This window comes from Arachis stenosperma, chromosome 9 (assembly GCF_014773155.1).
Source record: "Arachis stenosperma cultivar V10309 chromosome 9, arast.V10309.gnm1.PFL2, whole genome shotgun sequence".
Classification (NCBI taxonomy): Eukaryota; Viridiplantae; Streptophyta; class Magnoliopsida; order Fabales; family Fabaceae; genus Arachis; species Arachis stenosperma.
This window is the reverse complement of record NC_080385.1, coordinates 16433173-16457289: the sequence shown is the minus strand read 5'-3', so window position 1 is coordinate 16457289 and position 24117 is coordinate 16433173. Positions and strand designations below refer to the sequence as shown.

At 34.9% G+C, this 24117-nt stretch overlaps 1 long non-coding RNA gene across 1 annotated transcript; it reads right to left on the bottom strand.

Moving 5' to 3' along the window:
• Positions 1-19146: 19146 nt before the first annotated feature.
• LOC130948815 (uncharacterized) lies at positions 19147-23875 on the bottom strand. Its single transcript, XR_009073273.1, has 4 exons — positions 23128-23875; positions 22974-23056; positions 22748-22861; positions 19147-20290 (listed from the first exon to the last, which is right to left on the bottom strand). It is a non-coding gene; the product is annotated as an uncharacterized LOC130948815 (long non-coding RNA).
• Positions 23876-24117: the final 242 nt, after the last annotated feature.

Genomic DNA, 24117 nt, shown 5'->3' with positions numbered 1-24117 from the left:
TGTCACCAAAGAGGGGTTTGCACGGGATTTTGGAAGGTTAAGGGTAGGGCGGAGACTGAGCTTAACAATCAGTCTACTACTGTAAAAGTGCTTAGTTTAAATTTGGCTATGGTAGAAAATTGATTCAATATCCATTCCTACCCTGATCATTTTTTCGAAGTTCTGCCAGGTCACGACAAAAAAAAAAAAATACATATATATATATATATATATATATATATATATATATTTTTTTTTTTCTATTTTTGAGATTAAAATATATTTAATTTTATGAGATTAGTTAATCTCTTTGCCAATAATTTCTCTTCAAAATATATTTATGTAATATTTTTTATTTAATTTTATAAATAAAATAATTTAAAAATTATTAATATTTTTTAATTTTACATAATAAATTTAGTTAATATATTTAAAAAATAATAAAAAATTAAAAAATTAAACGATCTTGACAATCATTTTAAAAAAATAACAAAATTTTTAACAAAAAAATTATTAATTTTAGTTAATTTTTAATAGATAAATCAATAATTTAATATATTATCTAAATTTATTCTATTAAAATAAAAAATATTAACAAAAGAGCTAATAAATGGTATAAAAATAAAAATCAAGAATCGAAAAAGAGTATTTCTTTTTTTAATTAAGGAATTTGTGTATATTTTCAAAATGGATATTTTTATTCATATTTTAATAATATTATTTTTTATAAATACATAAAACATACAATGCAAAAAACTATATATAAAATGACATTATAAAAAATAGAAGGGTTATGACTACATATATGTTATGTTTAGTGGTCATTATATATGAGAACAATTTTTTTTTAATTTTTTGTAATACCTAAAAGATCCTCAATAAAAAAACTAAAAAAAAAAAATCAACGAACTCGTATTAATATTAAGTTAATTTATCAATTTTATATTTTAATAAACTAAGATTTTATTGTCAAACTCATAAGTTAAAAATCTAAATAAAGTTCCAAAATAAAACTCCCTATAAAACTTGGGAGGGATTCTATTATTTGATAAATTCAAAGATTTTTTTAAAAAATATATACATGTATGAGACATAATTTAATGCTTATTGAATGATATAATAATTTTATTAGCATTAAAATTTATTTTTTTAATATATTATGCATACTCCTTGTTTTCTGTCCTTTTTTATGATATTTTTAAATTTACTTTTAGATAATTAAATATATCACTTTTCAACCAAATATATTTTTTTTAACTTTTTTTTCTTTGATAAACTACTATTTTCTACCTATGAATATATATTTAGAACGTCGACAAATCTACTAAAAAAATTAATTTTATACCCATAAAAATTGAATTTCGATTGACAAAATTACTCAAACTCTAAAATATTATTAGAACATTGTAAAGTATCATTTTTAACCTAATCTACCTTATTTTCAATTTCTATTTTTTCATTATCACTAGGGATGGCAAAAAAACTCGCACCCACAAATATCTATGGGAATTATTCGTGACAAAAAAGTTAATAGAGACCTGTAAAATTTTTTCGGAGATGAAAATCTGCCTCTGTGAATAATTGGAGAGGGGGGGCGGAGATTGAGGTACTCGTTTTACGGAGATTCGCAAAAAATTTACTTAAATGTTCTTATATATAAGTTACGTAAGTAATTTTAATTCATTTTATTTTAATTTATATGTTAAAAATTTTATGTGTATATTATTATTTTAAATTTGTATTTGAAGTGTGCTTAATTTAATATATTTAATTGAATTATATTAAATTTTATTATGGTTGTATTAATTTTTTTTAAATTTATATTACAACTTAATATTCATGGATAACTGCGAGTATCTACCTCTCCGTGGAGAAAAATAATCAAGAATTCCTAATAAAGATGGGACGAGAATAAAAAACATTTTAGTATTTTACTAAACGAGGACGAGAGGTGGATTCCTAACTACCAATATATATATCTGATTCGGTGTGATTCTTATTAATTAGAGATTTTATATTTTTTTATATGAAATAAGGATAATGTGATTCAAATGAATAGAATAGAACTTAGGTTAAAAAAAAAACAATAGCAAGAACAATATACGTGGTAGTGGTAAAAGAGGCAGTGGCATAAAAAGTTGAGGATAAAAATTGAAAAAGAAAAGATTTAGACGATGATGGTAAAAAGTTGGGGATCAGAGTGGTGGTGAAGAAATATGAATTAGGGGTGGAGTAATTTAGGTTTAAAAAGTAGTTTAAAAATTTTTGATAATTTTTTAAACTTTTGATAATTTTGTCAACCGAAATTTATCTTTTATAGAAATAGTTGTTTATCCTTTTCTCATATTCTATGTTTTTATCTTTTTTTGTTCTGCTTTTTTATTCATAATATTTTTTATTTATTTTTTCACAATTCTTTTTTTTTCTCTTCCTTAAAATTCGTTATATATAGAGTAAAGTATTAAAATTGACCATAAAAGATTATAATATTAACAAATTTGATCATAAAATAATTAAAATTAACTTATAATCATAAAAGATGAATTTTAGTAAACAAAACTATCTAAATCCTAAAAAACTATTAAAGTTTTTAAAATTATACCTTTTTTTATGAGAGACGAGGGGTCAAAACCCTAAAGAAAAAAGAGAAAAAATACAAGTGGCACTCAAATGCCCCTAATTCTAAAGAAACCTGAAACATCTATAGCTAAAGCATAAAGAGTATTCAGTGGTGCTGTATTAAGCAGGTGAAGACCGACAGGAAGGTATTGACCCTTCTTGGACAAAATATTAGCAACTGTATTGGCTTCATGAATAATGTGGGTGAACTCAACTACCTGAATTCTGCTACTGCGAATATTGATATTGAACAAAAGGTTATGGCAATGATGATGGATGAGAATCCATTCTTCACAAAATTCATTGCCATACAAGAATCAGATTTGACGATCACATGTTGTATTTTTTTTGCACAAGCAATCTGTAGTCCTTTGACAATACCCCATAGCTCGCATGCATGATTGAACAGCTTCTTAGGTTGCATGAAAAGTCCACAACGAATTTGTCTAAACTGTCTCTAAAAATACCACCGAATGCTGCATTATTTGTCTGGGAAAAAAAGAGCCATCAACATTCAGTTTTACTCTCTATTTTGGCGGCGGAGACCAATAAATAAGGCGTTCATGGGATGGGATGCTCCTCTTTATGGTGAGACAACTTCTAGTAGCTCTTTAGATTTCAGAAATTCAGACTTTGATGTTGTCTGAGGCAACAGATGGCAAAAGAAATTTTCCCTGAAAAATGAGATTATTTCGATAAAACTAGATAGGAGAGATAGCAACTCCAAATAAGCAAAGTTAGTCTTTTTTTTTATCCAAATTATTGATGAGTTAGTCATGATGGTTTGGAGTAAAGAAATTCGGTACCAAATTAGGAGGAAGGAGAGATTGCCATACCATCCTAGCATAAGCACAATCCCTGAGGACGTGCATAGTTCCTTTAGTGATTCCATTGTAGTGGGGGCAGTTGTCATTTATGGTAAAATGCCTTCTCCTCCTAGTCTCATTAGTTAATACAACATTACGTGCAACAAGCTAGATGAAGTACCGTAGGCGCTTAGGCCCTTTTCACCTCCAGACAAGGTTGTATAGCCAGGCTGCGAAAATTAGACTGGTCAATAAATCGGTGAGATCACTGGTTTATTGGTTTAGTGGTTCAATCGAAGTTCAACCAAGGTTCAACCGGCTTAATTAAATATGAAATAAAATTATTAAAAATTCAATATATAATTTTAAATATTTAAATTCAATAATTTAAAACTCAAAAAATTTTAATATGAAAATAATTTTAGAGTTATATCTCAATATGAGACTAAAAGGTGTTATACCTCAAGATTAGACATTAGTGGTTTTCTTAAAAAATTTATTAATAAGATTTGATCAACTAATGTACACTAGTTAAATATAGACAAAATTACAATTGCACAATTACAAGGACTCATAACACTGAACCAAAAGTTAGAGAGATAAGCACAATAAATACAATTTTTTCTTAATGCATAATATAATTCTCTTTTATAATGGAACTAGAAGCACTAATACTCGATACGCTAAGATGCTCAATAAAAACATTAATAGGGATAATGCATTCATATTAATTAACAGAATGTCTCTCTATTATTTAGATACAAATGGTATCAATGAAAATAAAAAATACGTAGATCAATACAGGAACATGTCTGCGGATGCCATGATTGATTGAATTGGGTGAGAAATTTGTCATGGCTTAAGAAGCTGATCCGAATCCAAAAGTTCTGAAATCCAAATTACAAATTACATATAACAAAATCCAAAATCCAAAATATAACATTCAAAATGATTAATTCATATAATTCAGAATGCAAATCAAAAATACAGAATGATTAATTCATATAATTAACACTTTATGATTGTTCCATCTTTAATGTACCACAAAGAAAAACTAAGATCAGCAAAAAAATTAGCAAACTCCACAGTAAAACTAAAATTAGCAAACTCCACAGTAAAATTAGCAAACTTCATAGCAAAATTATGAACAAAATTAACTCAACAAACTCCACAACAAAACTAAAAGCAGCAAACTCCACAGAAAATTATGAATAAAATTATCTCAGAAAAATAATTAACTATTATCACAAAAAATTATGAACAAAATTAACTATTATTAGAGGGAGCTCAAGCAGGGGAGAAAGGAGACACAGTGGCGAAGAGGAAGGGGAGCGCTTACCGGCGGCGAAGAGGGAGGGGAGTGACGGCGACGACAAGGGAGTGACGGCGGCAATAGAAGAGACGACGATCCCGGCGAACACAGAGAGAGAGCTCGAACAGAGGAGAGGAGATGTGGTGGCTATGGGGACTGCGGGGATTGGGGTTGCGGGGCTACAGGGGTTGCGGTGGCTGCGGGCTCCAAGGCTGGGGGATGCGTGACGAATGGATTTTTGACGGTTTAGAATTTCACTAATGAAATCTCGTTGTAAAGTATAGTTTCTAAACCAAACAATAATCCTTTCATACAAAAAGTTGTTTGTCACTAGTACAAACCCCTAAAATTAATAACCGAAGTATTCAAACCTCGGGTCGTTCTCCCTAGGAATCACAATAAAGTGTCTTGTTATTGGTTTGAGTTGTTTTGGGGTTTTGATAAGAGGTATGAAAGTAAATGGCAATAAAAATAAACTAACAACTATAAAAGGCTCTTGGCAAGGTATGAAAATTAGAAGTCCTATCCTAGTTATCCTTCTCAATTGTGATGAGAATTGTTCATTGCTACCACTTAGTTAACCCTTACTAAATAAAGGAAAGTCAAGTGGATGAATTGACTTGAGCCACAAGTTCTAGCCAACTCCTAAGGAAAGACTAGCTTTAGTGCACTCCAAACCAATTAGCAATCTCTCCAATTATCAATCAACAAAGGAATTTGATAACTCAAGTGTCACTAATTACTCTACCTAGGCCAAGAGGAACAAAATCTACACTAAAACTAAAAGAGACATTTCAACAAACACATAAAGTACAATAGAAGTAATCATTATTAAATGCAAGAATTAAAGGAATCTACAACTACAAAAACAAGAGATCAACAATAGAAAAGCAAAGAAGACACATTTAGTATGAATTACCTCTTATTGAATTGGAAGAATGTAGAAGGAACAATACTAGATCTACAACAAAATATAAGAACAACATAAAGGAAATTACAACAAAAGAGTGGAAGAAGAATGAATGTAACTACAAGGAATTGAGATGTAGAAGTAGAAGAAAGCAAAGATTAAAATCTAGATCTAAGAACCAAACATAATCCTAATCCTAATTCTAGAGAGAAGAGAGAGCTTCTCTCTCTAGAAACTAACTCTAACTACTAAACTAAACTAATGGTTAAAAGTTAGTTGATTCCTCTTCAATCCTTGGCTTAAATAGCATCAGAAATGAGTTGGATTGGGCCCACAAGGCTTCTAAAATCGCTGGCCACATGTTGCATTAAGTGAACCAGATGGCAGCAACGGCGCGTGCGCGTACTTTGCGCGTGCGCGCCACCATACGTGTAGCAACTATGGCAAATCTTATATCGTTTCGAAGCCCCGGATGTTAGCTTTCTAACCCAACTGGAACCGCATCATTTGGACCTCTGTAGCTCAAGTTATGGTCATTTAAGTGCAAAGAGGTTGGCTTGACAGCTTTCCGGTTCTTTCATTTCTTCATGAGTTCTCCAACTTTTCATGCTTCTTTCTTCATTCCCTTGATCCAATCTTTGCCTCCTAAACCTTAAATCACTTAACAAACATATCAAGGCATCTAATGGAATCAAGAAGAATTAGATTTAGCTATTTTAAGACCTAAAAAGCATGTTTTCACTCTTAAGCACAACTAAAGGAGAAGTTATAAAACCATGCTATTTCATTGAATAAATGTGGGTAAAAGGTGATAAAATCCCCTAAATTCAATACAAGATAAACCGTCAAATTGGGGTTTGTCAATGCGCCACTAGGGTTCTTTTCTTTGTTGAGTTCGTTTTTTACTTCTTTCAATTCTCAGAGAGGAGAGGAGATGAGTGGAATTGGGGGGACTGGGCATCGGGTAGCCATTTAGGTTCTTTTTTTAAGGGGTTAAAACGGCGCCGTTTAAGTGGGAGTCACCAAACCAAAAAACCTCTAAAAAAATCGGTCGGTTCTATCGGTTTACTGGTTAACCCAAAAAATGCTAAGTATCGTTGGATTTACCATCGAATTTAGCATCGCAGAGTAGCGGCGGATTTACCAGCGGTAATGGTGTCGAATTCGTAAAGTTAAGTAATTACCGGCAGATTTTGATTTCCGTTGGTAATATTTGAAGGAGAAAAAATAAGTTGGAGCGTCCTTTACTGTCAGAAAAATCCGACGGTAAATCAAATTAGTGAAACACTGTGTTTTGGTGACCCGTAATGATTTACCGTTGGAGAAATCTGATGGTACACCCGACGATAACATGATGTAAATTCAAATTGCAAACCCTTTTCTGTAGGCATGGCAAAAATTTCCGATAGGACGGGTACCTGCGGGATTTACCCGCCGGAGGGCAGGTATGGGAGGTAATTTCTACCCGCGGGGACGTGAGCGGGGGTAGACGTCCCCGCCTAATGGAGACCTGTTAAATCCCCGTATATATAAAAAGACAAAAATGCCCTTAGTATATATATAATATATGATTCATTGTTGGAGAAACCCTAGCCGTCACATTATACTCACACATGCTTTACTGCTTTAGAGACAGACTCCTTTCCTCTTTACTCCTCACCGTGAAACCATCAGTCTCGTCTCCTCTCCTCTCCTTCTCAAACATCGCCGACTGCCGACCACCGACCGTTGCGTCTCCTCTCCTCTCCTACTCAAACATCGCCGACCGCCGACTACCGACTACCGACCGCTGACCGTTTCCTCTCCTCTCCTCTCCTTCTTATCTCCTCTCCTTAGCGCCGTCTCCTAACCCCTGAGTGGCTCGATCGCTCACTGCAGGTCTCGATCTCACTGTCACGGCCACGTCGTCCTCTCCTCATCGCTGGTCTTCGGCTTTTCGTTGGTCTCCCCTTTTTCTCCATCGGGTAAGTCAGTCTTATGACTTTGAAATTTATGTTTCTGAGTTCTGAATTCTCTTATTCTGATTTCTATTTAAGGTTAATTTGATTCTGAATTTCTGATTAAGGATAATTAGGTTTAGAGTTCTAAATTTTCTGATTATGATTTATATTTAGGGTTGATTTGATTATGAATTTTTGATTTAGGGTAATTAGGTTTAGAGTTCTGAATTTTTTATTTCTGATTATGATTTCTATTTTGGTATTTTGATTTTTTTATAATTTTCTGGTGATCATTTCCAGGTCAATGTGATTTTTGAATCTAAAAAGTTTGCAACATTCATCCTGAATTTGATATCGACATGCAATATTTCCCGTTTAAAAAATATTTGGAAAATTTATGAATTCTAAAAATGTTGTTTACCATTGAAATGATCACAGACAATATTTTATTAAGATAAAAACAAAAATGTGTTATACATTATCTGACAGCTTCAATTTTTCAATGAGCCACAAAATTGGTCCCTGATTATTACTTAATAATAACATATATATTTATTGATTTTCTAATTTCATTGATTTTCTTTGAAGCATGCTTAAAGAATATTCATCCATCTCTTCAGTTACATGAATAGCAATTGTTAATTTCATGTATCAATTTTGAATTTTAGCATTAGGCTTTTAATCTATGTGTCTTCTAAAAACATTTATAATATAGGTAACGTAATTGACAATTGTAACTCACGATTTTATTTTATTTGATTTTGGATTAAAGTGATTTTGATTCATGATTTATATTTCATGATTTATAGAATGTCTTCTTCGAATGCATTGAGTAATACTCTTGAGAAGTGTACTCCATCGGAAGAACCTATAGGCACTAATATTCAAACTACACAAGAGGCTCCTCAATCTCAATCTCAAGAACTCCCAACGGATACCACAACTACTAATGAAGGAACGACAAACTCTACAAGTGGTGTTCGAAAGAGGAAGTTAACCTTTGAAGGGTGGAATCACTTCAAGATTGTGAAAATCAAGGGAAAATTAAAGGCTGAATGCAATTATTGCAAATCGAAGCTACTTGGTGACCCAAAACAAGGAACTTTGCACTTACGTGATCACTTCAAAAGCTACAAGCTCCGCATCACTAGAGATATAAGATAATGTATGATGAAGACAACTCCAACAACTAGTGGGAAAACAGCTGTGGTTGGTGCATATACCTTCGACCAAGAAAATGCAAGGAAAGAGTTATCAGTTATGGTTTGCCTTTGCGAGTATCCGCTATCTATTGTGGATCATATTGGGTTTCGACGATTTTGCAATGCTTTGCAACCTCTCTTTGAGGTGATTACTCGTAACACTTTAAAGAGTGACATCTTGAAGCTCTACAATGATGAGAGATCGAAGACAATCAATGTCCTTGAGCGTAATAAAAGTTGAGTTGCAATTACGACTGATATGTGGACAGCAAGCAACCAAAACAAAGGTTATATGGCTATCACGGCTCATTACATTGATGATTCTTGGAAATTACAAAGCCGTCTTGTGAGGTAATAATATTATCATTATAGGTTCTTCCGACTGTTTATACGATTGCAAAGCTGTCTTGTTGATACATTGCGATATGTTCTTGTGTACAACTGCAAAGCTGTCTTGTTTATAATTTCAAAGCTGTCTTGTTTATAATTGTGCTAAATTATCATTACAGGTTTATATATGTGCCGGCTCCCCACACGGTTGAGGTACTTTCAGAGGTTCTTGTGGATTGTTTGATGGATTGAAATCTTGATAGAAAAGTATCAACTTTGACTGTTGATAATTGCAGTACTAATGACGTTATGATTGAGAATATTTTGACTAAAATGTTACATAGAAACTTTATCTTGGGTGGTAAATTATTTCACATGCGATGTTGTACACATATATTAAATTTGATTGTCAAGGATGGGTTACAACTTATTTCACATGCTATTGAAAGGGTGAGGGATAGTGTTCATTATTGGATTACAACACCTAAAAGAGAAGAAAAATTTAAGGAAACATGTGCGCAACTTAAAATACCCTGCACAAAAAATCTTTGTCTTGATTGTAAAACTAGGTGGAATTCAACATTTTTTATGCTTGAAGTTACAATTATGTATAGAGATGTATTTGAAAGATTGTCATTGCGTGAGAATCAATATAAATCTTTGTCTAGTGAGAAGGATTTGGATATGACAGATGAGATTTTTCAAAGATTGAGGGTATTTTTTTATGTGACTGAATTATTTTTTGAAACAACTTATCCTACATCAAATCTTTATTTTTCTAAGGTTTGCGTGATTAAGTTGGCTTTGATAGAGTGAAAAAATTGTGGAAATGAGATAATTAAAATGATGAACACTAGTATGATAACTAAGTTTGAAAAGTACTGGGGTGTGATTAATACAGTTATGGCTATTGGAACTCTTTTGGATCCTAGGTACAAGATGTATTTATTGAGTTTCTTTTTTCGTAAAATATATGGTGAAATGGAGGCATGTGTTGTAATTGGTCAAGTGAAAAGGGTAGTGCAAGATTTAGTTTTAGAATATGCAACAAAGGGAAGAGAGAGAGACCAAGCTGCTCAATTAGATATGCCGCCACCACCATCAATTCCTTCAAGTTCAAAGGGGAGGAAGTTCAGTCATGAAGATTGGCAAGCTGATTTTGCTGCACATGTAAGTGAGGAATTCGCATTTATTGATACAAAGAGTGAGTTAGATTATTATCTTGAAGAGAGACCGATACCACAAACTGAACATAATTTTGATATCTTAAATTGCTAGAAGTCAAATGGAGCGAAGTTCCTACTTTGCAAGCTATTGCTAGGGATTTTTTGGCGATTCCTATCTCTACCGTTGCCTCTGAATCTTTATTTAGTACGGGTGGTCGATTTGTTACGCCACATCGTAGTAGGTTGCGTCTGGACACATTAGAGGTTCTAATGTGTAATCAAGATTGGGTTTGGAATGAACTTGGCACCACAACTAACATAGGATTTGAGTGCTACACAATTCTTTACATTGAAGGAGATGTTGATGTAAGTAAACTATTAAATTACATATAACACACTATGTTTTTATATTATTGACTTATTAAGTTATTATATGATTTTAATTTTAAATTGTTTTCTTGTCGATGTAGGATTCAAGTAAGTCGGAATCTACCATCACTACCATTACAGGATGAAAGGAAGATTGAGATGGTGGAATTATGTTTTTATGATGTCATGAACTTTATTTGATTGTTTATGAATATGGTTGGTTGTTTATGTAATATTTATTTGTTTATGGATATGTTTGGATGCTTATGTTTGTTGTTATTGCTATTTAAGTCTCTAAAGACTATGGATATTATGTTTGTAATGGCAATTGAGGATTATCTTTGATTTTCTCTAAATTTTTTTATTTTTTCAATTTTTATTAATTTTTACAAAAATCTGCGGATATCCGCAAAGACCCAGGTCCCCGGCGGATACGAGGTCCCCGTTACCTGTCATGGGGATGGGGGGGACGGAGACAGATATTGGGGGCGGGGGCATGTCCCCGCCCCCATGGGGACCTGTTGCCATCCTTAATTTTCCCTCATTCGAGATTCACTCTCTCTCTCTCTCACTCAACCACCGTTTCCTTCCCTCTCCCCAACACCACCATCTGCCGCCATTGACAACACCACCATCACAGCCCCCTTCCATCGCCGTCAACCCACCCACCGACAACATCTTTCCCTTCTTCTTCTTCTTCTCCCCCTTCTCTCCTTGCCACTTCGCGGTTCACCTTCTCCCTTCTTAGAACCACCGCACCTCACCACAAATCCACCACCGCCACTGTCCAGCTTTGCCTATCTCCCTCTGCACGTCTCTGCTCCACTTTGCTTCCTGCTCGTGTATTGCCGTGCCTTCCTTTGCCTTTGCAACAACATGTAACCATTTTAATTTTTTTCAAGTTATTCTAATATTTTGTATGCTATATTAATTTTAAGTAGTAGATTCATTGATGCCATTACTATTAATTTTATTGTTGATTGGTTTATGATGCTGATTAGAATATGACAATGGTTGAAATATTGAATTGGTTTTATGAATTTGTTTATGAATACAAATATGCTGTGGTTTTGCTGATTATGAATATGTTGAAGTTTTCTTGATTGTTGAATTAGTTTTATATGAATTCATAATGTAAAGAAAAATTGATATTATTCTAATTATCCAATAAAATTTTTCTTATTTTAAAAATGTGACATTTTAGGAAGAAATATTATTTTGAATATATATGTTAAGTACATTATGGAGCTTCATGTTGATTGTTTTCTTATTTTCAACTCTCAAATATTTTGAAATCATCTTAGGTGCACTAATTGAGTTGAATTCAAACTTTAAAAAGTGTTTTGATTATTGAACTGCATTGCTGAATATTGTTGCTGGAGTTATTTGGCTTTGTTTGAATTATATTGATTCACTATGTTTTGGCTGGTTTTGTTCTTTGCAGACATGATGCCTAGTAGAGGTGTTGCGGATCAGGCTACTGGTCATGCTCGTAGTCATGGTCGTGGTAGGGGAAGGTTTCTTCCGGTAACCCCAGAAATTCTAGATTTTCTCCCGCTACTCTGACTGTCCCAGTGACGTCACAGATTACGGGTTTAGCGGACCAACTGTTCATCATGGTCCCTAACCCCAACTATGTCCCTTAATCTACGACAATGATGACGCCTGCAATTGCTCAGCAGCCCACTACCACGGCAATGCCACCTCCAACAACGGAAGCATCGACCCCGGAGTCCTCTCACGAAAGTGAGGCAGTTGATGCCCCTCCACCACCTTCTATCGTATGGTTGATGATTTGGCTTGATGATAGTACGAGATAAATACCATTTTAAGTCTTCTATATTTCCTGATTATTGAATTGCTGAAAGTGCCTGATTATTGATTCTAGTTTAGTGGATTTAAGGCTGTAGGTTTGAATGGCTGAAAATATTTCATGTTTTCTGATTATTGAATTGCTAAAAGTGTATGATTATTAATTCTAGTTTAGTGAATTTAAGGTTGTAGGTTTGAATGGCTAAAAGTGTTTCATGTTTTCTGATTATTGAATTGCTGAAAGTGTCTGATTATCGATTCTAGTTTAGTGGATTTAGGACTGCAGGTTTGAATGTCTGAAAGTGTTTCATGTTTTTTGATTATTGAATTGTTGAAAGTGTCTAATTATTGATTCTAGTTTGGTGAGTTTAGGGTTGTATGTTTGAATGGCTGGAAGTGTTTCATATTTCCTGATTAGTGAATTGCTAAAAGTGTCTATTGTTTATTTATTGTTGACATTTGGTGCTGTTTAAGTTAATTATTGATGGACAGAGTTTGTGATGCATTCCAATTATAGATGAAACTCTGCCAAAATTTCTATAAAAATCTCTATATATTATGGTTATTTGCTTCTGAAATTTTAGGGTTCGGGATTTAGGATTTAGGGTTTAAGTGGTAGGTGGTTAGGAGGTTAGGTGTTAGGGGTTGGGGGTCAGGGGTTAGGGGTCGGGGGTCCGGGGTCCGGGGTTTGGAATTTAGGATTTGGGCTTAGGGTTTAGGGCTTAGGGGTTAAGACTTAGGGTTTAGGGCTTACGGGGTTAGGGATTCAGGGTTAGGGTTTTGGGGTTCGATGTAATGGCCTAGCCCCGAAGAAACGATGCTTTTTCGAGATCAAACGAAATTTTTATGGAATTTTTAGGAATTTTAGTACATATAAGCACCTCCATTACACAAGTGCTGTGTCATCAAGCTGTTGAGTCAGCAGCTTGACTGCACTAGACACCTCTCCTGATCTAAGCAGGCACATCGTGAAAAGTTGTGTTTTTGAGCCACTTCGGGCCCAAATTTCAAAATTCTGATTTCCGTGGTTAGACTCATTGTGACAAGCCGGTCCCGAATTTCGAGAGAAAAAAATCATATTAGTATAATATTCATATATTATTATTTTATTTGAAATATTATATTATTATTTTTTTTGCTGTGATTAATGTTGATCTATATTTAGTAATATAATAACTGAGCTAGAAATCTACCAGTAATGGATAATACCGCCATTCTTAGATGAACTTAGCAATGCTAATGCTTCATCATACATATTTTATTCTCATAATTATCTTGTTACTAGTATCATTTATACTAGTAAAGCTCACGCTTATCCTTCAGTAGTGTAATCTGATGTATCTAATTTTAGTAATTATCTTCAGAATGATATTTTATTATTAAATTCCGATGACTCAACACTCTATGACACGTGGCTCTCCCAGGGCTAGCCACTACGTGTTTCCTTTCTTGTTCTCCAAGCAAAGGTTTCTTAAGGAAAAAGTAAGAAATACTTGTGTTCTAATACATCTAGCTTCAGTAATGATCATTTCTTGAGATATTTTTACACAAAAATCAAGAATAAACTCTATCCAAACCTCATGGATCCCTAGGCTCATCATTATCATCAAATTTTCTTCCAAGGCAAGCCAAAATTAAAAAATTTTAAAAGAGAAAAATGGAAGAACTTCCATGAAAGCTTCAAGCGTCAACCTCCATTCTTTCTCAAACTAAAAGTCCTATAAAAAATCTAATCCGACTAAAGTGTTCACCTCTTTCTCTTTTTCATTTCTATGTCAATTTTCATGGAGTAAATCAAGGTATGATGGCTGCTCCTCCTCCTTGAAGTTTCGGCCATGGTGGAAAATCAAGCCAATAATGTTTTATTCATGTTTTCTCTTAGGATCTCTTATTCAATCACCATAAGTTCTAAGAAAATGTGATTTCTAGCTGCCTTGAGGTGAGAAAAATATTATTTTTATCATCATAAAGCTTCATCCTTCATGGTTCATATGGTTCTAAAGTTGTTTTTGATGTTAAAATATGCGTAAAAGTGCTTTTGGAAGCTTGTTTTTAGTTTAACTTTTGGTAGCTGAAAAGGATGTAAGGTTTGGCAAATTAATCAATGATTGGTTGTGTTCTTGAAGTGTGAAATTAGATCTTGTTTATTGAGGCTTGATTTTGAGTATTTGTGTGATGATTTGATCATGAGATCTTGTTGTTTTAATGTTGGAAAATCAAGTTATTGAAGGTTGTGAAGTTGTTGTTGTTTCTGCTGGAAAATGTGGCCTTCCAGCCATGATATTCAAGATATTTGATGTGTAGTTGATGTGTATTTGATGGCTGAAACATTGCTCTTTGGTTTGGCAAAAATCGGGTAAAAATTGGTTACCGAAAAGATTGAAAAACTGGTTGAAAATCATGCTGAAATCTGATGAACGGTTGGAAAAATGTTTTTGGTTTTTGAAAGATAAGAAAAATGTTTGGTTTTGATGATCTCGGGGTCAAATCATAAATATTAAAAATTTTGGATTTGAATGTTAATTAAGGAAAAGTTGAGGGGCCAAAGTGCAAATATTAAAAGTTAAGGGAGTCAAAATGCAGTTTCCAAAAAGTTCGGGATCAAAATGTAATTTTTGAAAGTTGAATAAAATATTATTATTTTAATATTAAAATATTAATATATTATTCTATTAATAATATTATTTTATTATTAATAATAAAATATTGATAAAAATACAGTTTTTACTAAAAGTCTCAAAAAGGCAGTTTTAAGTCCATAATTCCCTAATTCTCTTTACTAAACATCTAAGAAAAGGTATAAGAGAAGGTATAGAGGTATGTAAGGTAATGAAACGAGATTTAGAAACTTGCAAACATATTTGAAAGAAAAGGAGTTAAAAGCTATATAGCAGTGTGCTTGACCTTACAGAGTAAGCAGAGAATTGTGAAATGAGATCACTGAGATGTTGTGATGCTTGATTTATGATTGTGGAGAAATGATAAAGATGATCGCTAAGCGATGCAAAGTATGGTTATATGTGAATTATGAGGCTTCGGGCGATGATGCTTGTGAATATTATGCAGGGACGGTCGTATTGTGCTGTCGCTTCCCAGACAGGCTACGGTAGAGAATATACCAGCCCTGCAAGCTGAATGCTTGGTAGAGGCCCGACTCGCATACCTGCGGTATATTGAGATTTGAGCAAATACCAGCCCTGCAAGTCGAGAGTACTTGGTAGAGGGTATGCGGTACTTAATCTGGGATTAAGTTCTGGAAATGACTTATCTGACCTAGAGGGTTGGATTGCGTCGGGTGCGGGTCGAAATCGATAAATGAGCTCATTACCTGCAGTAGGATCAAACATGCATCATACTTGTTTGTGCATCATTCTCTGTTTATCTTCTTGTGATCTTATTATGTTCCTTGTTTGTCTGTGCATAATTGTATGATTGCATACTGGATGCGATTGTACATATGGTACTTGTTTCCTCTGCTATTTGAGTTTTGGCTTAGAGTGTGATATATACTTGCTTATCTGTGCTTTATTATGATTATGCATTCACTTCCATTATAAATGAACTTAACTGTAAATCCTGACCTTACTAAGAACTCCCCAATTCTTACCCCTTACACCTCGACAGATGGACACGGGAGTCCTATTTTACGAGATTGATCATCTGTATGTTCATGAGGACCCAGTACGCGGCTAGTATTACATCTATTGTGCGGTGCCTCGTGTCTGTAATTATGTAGTATGTGGTAGACCTTTCTAGTACCTAATTAGTACATCATACTTTAATCCTGACGCACCCTACGATTTCCCTCTTTCTTGGTTAAATCCTGGAGGACCTGGGATACCTCAACCCGGGAGGCTTTTTGAGGTGTCTAATCTAACTTCGGTAGATTAGAGTGTTTCCCTCACTTTTGTTAGCATGCTCAGAGGGAATATGCATATCATAGAGTTAGGCTAGCTTGGGTGTCAGCTTAGGGCTTTTGGACAGCCTAACCCTGGGACATCTTATGTACATATATGTAAATATTATATGAGTCACTAACTAAGGGGTGCTGTATTATAGCTCTGTACTGATATAACTAAGCCACTTCTGTATCATGATGTAAATTATAGTGAGCTATTTCATATACTGCTTTCTACTGTTCTATGTATGTGAATGTTTATTACTCCTTACTACATTGAATGTATTTAAATTGCTTTTGTTTTAAAAAGAAATTTACTCATAAAATTAGTGGGGTGTTAACAGCGAACTGGCTTATATTTATTAATTAATAATACATAAGGGAAAAACAAGTTGGTAACGTTTATCTTCTAGTATGATCTAGACATGCTAGGAGTTGGGCCATTACATTTGGGGTTGGAGTTGAGGGCTAGGGTTGGATAATAATCATAACTTATCTCAAGTCCAATAAATCAAAACTTGCCTTAATTATCTTTAATAAAATAATCTATGAAATTAAGGCTATAAATAACTGTATGATTTGAGACTTGATCATAATAAGACTTTTCAAAGATTCTGGGTCTTACATTCTACCCTCCTTATAAAAATTTTCGCCCTCGAAAATTGATACAAAATGAAAGAAATTCCATAACAGTTCACCCTTGAACACATTTAAGGAAGAAGCAAAAATATCTAAAAATATAATCATATATACGATTTTCAAATACTTTGATTGTCATAAGCATAAGGATGTAAAGGTAGGAGTGTGATTGCAAAGCAAACGTGTTAAGGTAGGCTCAATGCAAAAGATAACATGGGTCAATCATGTGATAGAAGGGCACGGCATCAGAGGCTATCAAACAGGATGGAGTTAAAACGACGTGCTTAACCTCCGTACACTAATCTCATATCAACCTCAAAGTTTCAACTTTCCAACTCCATCAAGCACTTTACAAACCCCAAATTCGATCATTAGCCTGACAACCACAAACCCGTTCGCAAGGAACAAAACACCCACCACTCGTAACGCTGTACACCTACCGTTTCAACTTCCATATACACATATCACGTCTTAAAGAACTAACGCATCGCGTCACTACGTCTATAAGTCGCACGTGATATCAAACAATTCTCGAGTCTACTCAGAAGGATACAAGATTTAAAAAAGAGAGTCAAATGTCAAGGATAGTACTCAAAGATTTGGGAGAATGTATCCAATTTCAAATAAACAAGGACACTCAAGCAATGAAGTTTGCTAGACTCAATTCAATTGACAACTTCAAGATAACCCTTGGATCAAGGAAATCCAATAGGATCAATAAGAAGAAAATCAGTGCATTATTTTGAAACAAATTCAAGCTGAGTCGAAGAAGTATGAGGTTTACAGAAAAGAATATCCCAGACCCAAGACAAAACTCATAGAACTCAAGAGCATAATCACTATACTTTCGAATACATTGTTCTTAAAAGAATCAAAACTTATAAAAATATCACTTCGCAGTCTGAAAGAGAAGTTAAACAACAAACATCCTTCAAGAGAGTAACAAAAGCATAAACGTGGCTTTACTTCGATACAATTTCATGTTGAAGTAGATTATGTAGAGTTCCAAAAACAAAATGCACACAACTTTGGCTAAGAGCTAAAATATTTCCTCAAATATTTTAGAAAGATAATTAGATGCACACTTAACCAAAAGCAGTTCATAAAAACTCGGAAGTAATCAAATGCTTGTTCATAATTCTCAAAATTTCATATTCAAACAAGCATGTATAACATTTATAGCAAGTACAAAAGAGGAAGTTAAACTCTTTTTAGAAAAGAAACTCCAACGTAAAAATTTGTTTACAATTGATAAAGGAGATAAGTGGTGAGTCACAAACGAACCGGTTTTCACTAAGCAATGAAACTTTTCAGAATTTTCATTTAAAATAGCGCATGCCAACTTTAAATTAATTTCGTCAAAATTGAACAATGGTTTCAATCTTAATCAAGCAATAGAGGATAAATTCCATTTAGACTTCTTCAAAGAGAATTCAAAACTTCTTTAAAAGTTTAAAACAAGACTCCAAAAGTATACTTGAAATCACCATCTCAGAAGGATATTCAAGAAAATTAGGATGTACTTAAAAAGAGTCAAGCCATGCAAAAGAGGGTTTTAAATCAAGGTAGTTCAAACAAGACTCACTAGTCGTGAAACATCCAACAAGCTTCCAATTGACCCAAAAGAAAAGTCGTAGGAAAAGACAACTCAATCATTAGTAATTTTCTCAAGGATAAATCTTTGACTAAAAACTTTTGTAAAGATAATGAAAGGATATATAAATGATGCACTATTTTTGAAACAAATCAAACTAACTCACATAAGAATGGGATTCACAAGATTGGAAAAACCAAGTTCAATGGTAATGTTCACAAAATGTAAGAAATTAGTTAAAAATAAAGTCAAGTATGACATTCATAGGGATGGAAGGTTTAATAGAGAATGAGTCCGTTCATAAGAAGAAAGCTATGAGTCCAACATCTTCAAAAGAACAACAAGGGCATAAATCATATAGCATGCTAAATCAAACTCAATTCAAAATAAGTTAAGTAAAGCTTATCAAATGAGACTCAACTGGGATAAAAGTGAAAAAGCTTTCCTTTCCAAAATTTCGAAAAATATCCAAACACACAATCAATTAAAGATGTCCATTGGAACTATAGTAAAATTACTAGAAAGTCAAATTTACTTTTAAAGTAAGTGCAATTGTGTAAACCAGTAAAAGTACAAGCAAGATATTAGCAAGAAATAGTTGTTAAACTGTATAAATAATTTCAAAGTCTCATATATAGAAAAGTATATATCTAATCAACAGCAATTTATAAAATCTCAAAATTGGCCGTAATCACTATCAAGTAAGAGAAAAACTGAATCAACAATTTCTATAAGAATGGACTCGGAATCCGGACTCAAAAAGGCACAGTGCATTAAGACAAGTTCAATGCTATATCAAAGGATACGTGAATCAAAAAGGAACTCATACAGAGAAAGATAGATACAACAAGGACCTCAAACAAGCATATGCACTTAGGATCAAACAAGAATGCATATGAATAAAGGAATAGAGTAGAAACATCAAACTACTTTTCAAGGGAAGTAGCAAACAAGAACTTCAAGTTAGGCTATGAAAGAACAGGTCGACTCGAACAAAATCCAAAACACACAACTGAATAGCCTCGAGAAAATAGTTTCTAACGTTCCCAAAACCCGCGATTGGCTTTACTCGAAACTCGTATTTCATCTATGATAACCCATTAGTGCTTTCATATACACAAGTCACTAGTATTAAGCCGGCCAAACTTAATACCAAGAATTATGCAATGTAAGACTAACAGCGTTAATCAATAGACCGTCATGTGCATAAAGCTCTAATTCTCGTCATTCGACAAGACCTAATGCATGACAAGCGCTCAGAGTATGCAATTGAAGCATAGTAAGTCCATTCCTCAGGCTCTACAGGAAGAACCGCTCTGATACCATAATGTAACACCCTAACTACCAAAGCTCACGCTTCCGGCTGCGCAACTCTGATAGCTCGGACATTACGACGACACTTATACTATTTAATATTAAAATATGAGCCTGTTTTAAACTTTAAACCGCAATACCGCTTCCAAAAAAAACACCTTTGCTATACAACGAACATCCATACATACCATACAACTTACAGAAACTCATAAAGAGTACATCCATATATATACATACGTATATATATAAATAATATTACAGACATTAACCAATACAATTCCTATCCCTCTTATAGAATATATCAAGATAAAGGCGAGGGTACAATAATTAATAATCCAAAGCAATACAGAACATCACAACAATAACTAAATAAATTCTTCGTAACTTCTGCGCCCATATCCTGAAAGGGGAAAAATGTAAGGGGTGAGAACATCATCCTCGAAAGGGTTCTCAGTAGAGGGTTTTTGGGAATTACTGTAATAGGATACATGAAGATAAACCGTACCAGTGATTAATAACCGTCCTATGCCTCTTTTCAAAAACAACAGTTTACAAAAAGTAAAGTCGGAAATCTTTTCTGAAAGAGGAACCATTTAATTCTCAAAACATCAAAAGCCTTTCAAAAAGGTTTATCTATACTGAACCAAAATAGCCCTTCATAATTTTCCAAACCAGAAACATAAGACCGGAATCAACCATCGGTCCATCTCAATTCAATCATGGCCCTAGGCCCAAACAATCCAATCCAACAACCAACCACCACAAACCAACAGAGTCCCAGTTGCAAACACAGATAGAAAGTTCAAGCACAAACAAACAGTTACAGCAAGTAGAACAAGTAGCAGGTAATCACAAGTAATCACATAGGCAAACCAAGTATAATATGCACACCCAAACAATGTCACATAGATGCATATGATGCATGTCTGTCCCTAGTGGCTGATGATATCATCTGTCGGTTACCAAGCCAACCCGACGTGTCCGGTAGCTAACCCGGACACAGTCTCTCTGTTGCGCATTATTATCATTAGAGGGTATTTGCGCCCTGTCGCCATTAGAGGGTATCTGCGCCCTGTCGCCATTAGAGGGTATCTGCGCCCTGTCGCCATTAGAGGGTATCGGTGCCCTGTCACCCTTACAACAGAGAGAAAACACAAGCATACTCGCTTACAACTTTCATCTCAGCCATTCGGCTTAAATCCACAAATCATTCAATTGCATACATGCATTTATATTCAATCATGGATCACCATCCATCTCAGCCATCCGGCTCATGGTTCAATTCAGAACCAACCAATTTATCAATAAATACAGTCCTTCGGCTTAAATTCATAATTCATAGCCAGCCATACGGCTTATAACTCATTCGGCAATCAGCCATAAGTCAATATCACACACAGCCATTCCGGCTCACAGTTCAATTCTAGAACCAGCCAATATTCATAACCATACACAGCCATTCTGGCCCATAACAAAAACAGTACTTCCATCATTCAACATCATCAAATTCATAAAACCGGCATTTAAGCCATAACTCACTTTTCTCAAGCCATTTCACTTTGAAATCAAATTTTTAACTCTTTTCAGCCTTGGCTTTAAAGATCTCATTTCTCAAATCATCTCAGGCTCATAAGCCAAATTTACTCAAAGTAAGTCTCCTTTTTAAAACAGAGCCACTCTCGGCATTCTCTTTCCAAACTTCCAAACCATGGTAAGTTAAGGATTTATTTCAAAGCATTCAAAATCACCCATCCAACAATGGGATTTTATAACAAAAGTTTCTCGGCAGAGTCCCAAGTCTTTAGGGAAGGTCAACTTATATAAATTCCTTAAAATTCATTGAAACTCTTAAAATCATAAATTCTCGGTTCAAGTAAATAAAACTGAATTTACTATAAAACCGGCCATACAAAATCACAAGTTCCAACCCGGTCCAAAAATCAACTCATTTGAAACGGAACCGGTTCATTTGAATCAAACCACTTTCAGGTTTCTTTTTAGAACCCATTTTTCTAACTCTTCCAAAATGCCTCAGCCTTGATTAATCAATCAAAAGTCTACATTCCTTTAAATTCACTAAAAGCTCCTTTTTATATTGAAATCAATATTAGGGCGTCATTCTTTCTTTCAAAGATTCAAACGGTAAAAATAGTTCAGTTCTAAATAAGCCGAACTCAACGTATAAGGTTCATCAAATAAATTAAGCTTGAAAACATAAATATCCTTTTAATAGATCAAGTAATACAATTTCTCAAATCCAACCCTTTTTAAATAACTTTACAAACAAGTATAGGATTTTGTAGAAATTTCGACAGCACCTCCCCTAAAACTTGGACTTTTGCCACCCGGTTCGGGTCCCAACTAAACCATTTCTCAATCCTTTTCAACAGCTCAAAACCAGAAATCAATTCAAAGCAAGCTAAATCCAACAACTGCCTCAGTGGCGTATCTCAAGGAAACCATTTCAAAATCAACTCAATATTAAGCGTTTTAACTCATTTCCAAAACTTTAAAGAAACGGTTCAATAACCAAAACACTGGTCCAAAACCAAATCAATTAAAATAAACCAGGCTGAATTCAAAAGTGCATTCGACTTTTCAAATCATCAAAATAATTAACTCAAATCAAATCAATCCTCAACGAATTAAACCCGGATTCAAATATTTAAAGAATCAACTTCAAACATTACATTTCACAAGCCGCACAACAATTCAGCCAAACCAACATCCATAATCATTCGAGTCAATCAAATAATACATAAGGCAGATACAATCACTAAATACACAATATCTCACATCAGTATCCATATGTAATAATTCCAATACATAAAATATAGTTTTTGGAAAGCGCCCCTACCTCAAAACGCAATTCCATAATCCAAACGTCTCATAGAGTCCTTTCCGCCTCATCCCAAACTGACGGCAACCAAAACCTCAGCTCCCAGTCACGTTCGCAATAACCATAGCAACACTACTCGCAACATACAATAATCAGGACTCGACCCCACGTTATCAACACTCATATTCATTAACCGAACACAACAGAATACTAACGCGAGGCTTTCCGAAACATAAATACTTACTGAACTAGCGAAACGAAGCAATTGCGATTTCGAACCGGCGGCAGCAACAGCTCCGGCGGCGGCCAGAAACTCTGGTGGGTCAACTAGAAAAATCGCACAGCATCAGAACCATCTCGAAAACCAAAAAGGCAGAAACCTCAAATGAAACCCTTACCGGCAAACATTTCCGGCGACGGCAGCAAGGTCTCAAGTGGCAGAAACTCTGCTTGGAGCTTCAGCGGTGATCCCGGAAGTCATAGAACCATCTCCGGCGGTCAGAAACACAGAGGCACAGCGTCCCCCTTTGACAGTGACTCCTGCGGCGGCCAGAACCTTTTTCCGGCGGCGGTTTGGGCTTACCATCATCAGCAGCGGCGAGCTCGGATGGTGGCAGCGGCGTCCGGGTCAGATTCCAGAACCCAGAAGTGGGAGCAGATTTGGCGGCGGGAGGAGGCACGAACGACGGCGGCGCTCAAGAGCTCCGGCGAGGACGCGCTCTGCCTCATCGCTCTTCTTCCTCTCGCGTTCAGTGGAAGCATCTTCGGCCCGGGTTTGGTGGTGGCGACACCCTCAACTGCGGTGACACACGTCATCAAGGGCAGCTCGACGGCGGTGGGAAGGAGCGGCGAGTCCCTCTCCGCGCGACTCTCCCTCTCGGTCTCGCGTTTCCTCTGTTCGCGATGAGGATGAGCAGCAACTGTCGGCGAGGCACGGCGGTTGGACAGCGGCGCGAAGCTTCAGTGACAGCGACGACGCGACGGCGGCGGCGGAGCCCAGCACGCCGGCGCGAATCCCCTTCCTCTCCTCCTCCCTTCTCTCGCGACTCAGTCTCAGTTCACCTCTGATTTTCTGTTTCTATTTCCTTCATTGGGTTGCAGGTTTGCTGAAGGGAAGAAGAAAGGGTGGCGGCTGCTATGCTTGGAAATTAGGGTTTCTCATTTTGAAGACTAGGGTTTGTGTTAGGCTAGGGGTAATTTAGTAATTTCAAATAAAAGTAGGGATAATATAGTAATTGAAACTCAATTAAATCCAACACTAATTATATATAGAAAATACTATTTGTTCATCACTTTCACACTTTATTTTCAATAAAATGTCCAAATCCAAAATTTAGAAATAATATAATTAATTTCTCTATTTTTCCAAAATAGCAATATCAATATAT